A 2,296-nucleotide genomic window follows, 5' to 3' on the forward strand; every position below is an offset into this window, starting at 1 on the left:
AAGATCTCCATGTTGGGCGAGCGGCAGCGGTAAATATACGGCCTTTTGCCATCTGCAATGAAAGAAACAAAGACTGAAGATCTCAGAGAAGAAGTCTATTGCAGCGGAGCAGTGGCAATTTACATGAAGCAACTACAGTGGAGTCAGAATGAACACCGAATGTACAGATTGTACTGCATGTTAGCTTGCTTATTGTGCACAAGAGCATCATTTATTTATTCTTTCTAAGAAGAAACTATGCTTCTAACCACAGTTCGAGAGCTGTAGTCCCAACTACGTAGGTTTGCGAATGTTCATGTGAGCTAAGGTTTCGGGAAACACAGAATCGTTGAACTATGTTGGTAACGACGGAACTTGCGACCACAGCTGGCTAACGATGCTTTTGGGAAACGCACCCCAGAATGGTGCCGAAACAACTCAAGTGTTGACGTAGATGTTGTCTATGATATATCCAGCTCTTTGGGTTGATGTGGTAATTCTTACCGCAACATCGAGCGTGAACATAACACGTTATGAAGAGGAACATCTTATTGTGGTCAATTACAGTGTTTTACAACAGCTAGGACACATTTCTGAATACTTGGACTGTTATTGTAAATAAGTGACCTATGTGAGCTAAACTGTGAATCATTGCTTTGGCACAAAATACATCCCTTGAATGACTACAGCTTTGAAATTACATCAATTCATTTCTCACTCAGACAACAGTTCTATTGGACTATTATCATATCAACAGCCATTCACTGCCATTATAAAGCTTGGAAGGGCCAGGACATTTTTTAATATAACTCCGATTGGATTCATCTGAAAGAAGAAAGTCATATACACCAAGGATGGCTTGAGGGTGAGTAAATCATGGGCTAATTTCAAAACCTAGCAAAACTGAATATGACAGCAATTTCGCTACATTTCTACAGGAATACCATATTGACATACTGTATATTCTAAATCATATATTGATTGAAATACTAACAAAAGAGTTAGATTTAGCCGAACAACTACACAGGTATTAGTCTTTGGATTACATTACCATCTGTAAAAAAAGAGACAAATTAGGAACAATTTTGTACTGTAATTTAAACATGGAGTATGTAACATACACCATACAGCAGTGAATTATAAACAGAAGCAGGTCTCATTCTTGTTTTACAAAACCAAACACTGTATAATGCTTCTTTTATTAGGTTGCTGTTTTATGATTGGGAAAGCCTTTGCTACTTTTATAGAAGAATGAGCTTGACACACTACACAGCATACTTGACTTTAGTCACTCATCAGCATGACGCACACTCCTCGACTCTTACTGACTCACTTATATAGCTACAAGTTTAGTTGCTGACAGCAAACATTAAACACAAAACACTCCATTAGTGTCTTCAGTGTGTTTGAGATAATGACATGTGGGCTCATGCTAGCGGCTACACATTCCTACAAAACACAGACACAGAGAGAGCGTTGTGACCGAGTAATAAACACAGCAATGGCCAGCTAAAAACCGCTCAGCAGAGTTCCAAGAGTTCATACAGGGTCACCTGAGAAGCTCTTACCGGCGATTTGAGATCTCAGATACACTCACTGTCAGTTTTCACTTTAAAACGTTAATACAAAAACATTTCATACATTAGCAAAGACTCAATGTAGTTAGTAAGGTAGCTGTTCATTTAGATATGGGGTAGGTTTATGGGATCTAGAATATGGACATGCAGAACGAGGCATTAATATGTGCTTTATAAGTAAGTACTAATAAACAGAAAATACGCTAGTAATAGTTAATAGTGAGAGTATGGCTAATACATTTACATTTAGAGCCATTTTAACTTGTGTTCCATTCAATTTATTCCTCAAATGCCCATTACTTGGTCTTCAAAAAGTCTTAAAATTAAAATGTCTTAAATTTTCCTTCATAAAACCTGCAAAACCCCTGTATTTACTTATTAGTATTGTACAGGTATTTACTTATTTACATCTACACACACACACACACACACACTCGATGTGCTATAGACCTGCTTTAGCGGGTGAGTTAAGGACCCTGATCTAATGGTTTAGTGTTTACTAACCGCTTTATTTACTTACAACAGCAGCCTGTCATCATATGTTGACGTCACGCGTGAAAGATAAACCCGAGGAAAGCTGAAACCCAGAGAGGATCAAGTCTCATGAAATATGATCATAACTTATTTTTCGCATTACTAGCAATTTCTTTCACACAAAGGCACAGACAGATAGTTTTGAACAGTGTTGGGAAGGCTACTTTGGAGATGTAACAGGTTACAGATTACAAGTTTATCTAGAA

Source organism: Sinocyclocheilus grahami, unplaced genomic scaffold (genome assembly GCF_001515645.1).
Source record: "Sinocyclocheilus grahami isolate Dianchi unplaced genomic scaffold, SAMN03320097.WGS_v1.1 scaffold16802.1, whole genome shotgun sequence".
Taxonomy (NCBI): domain Eukaryota; kingdom Metazoa; phylum Chordata; class Actinopteri; order Cypriniformes; family Cyprinidae; genus Sinocyclocheilus; species Sinocyclocheilus grahami.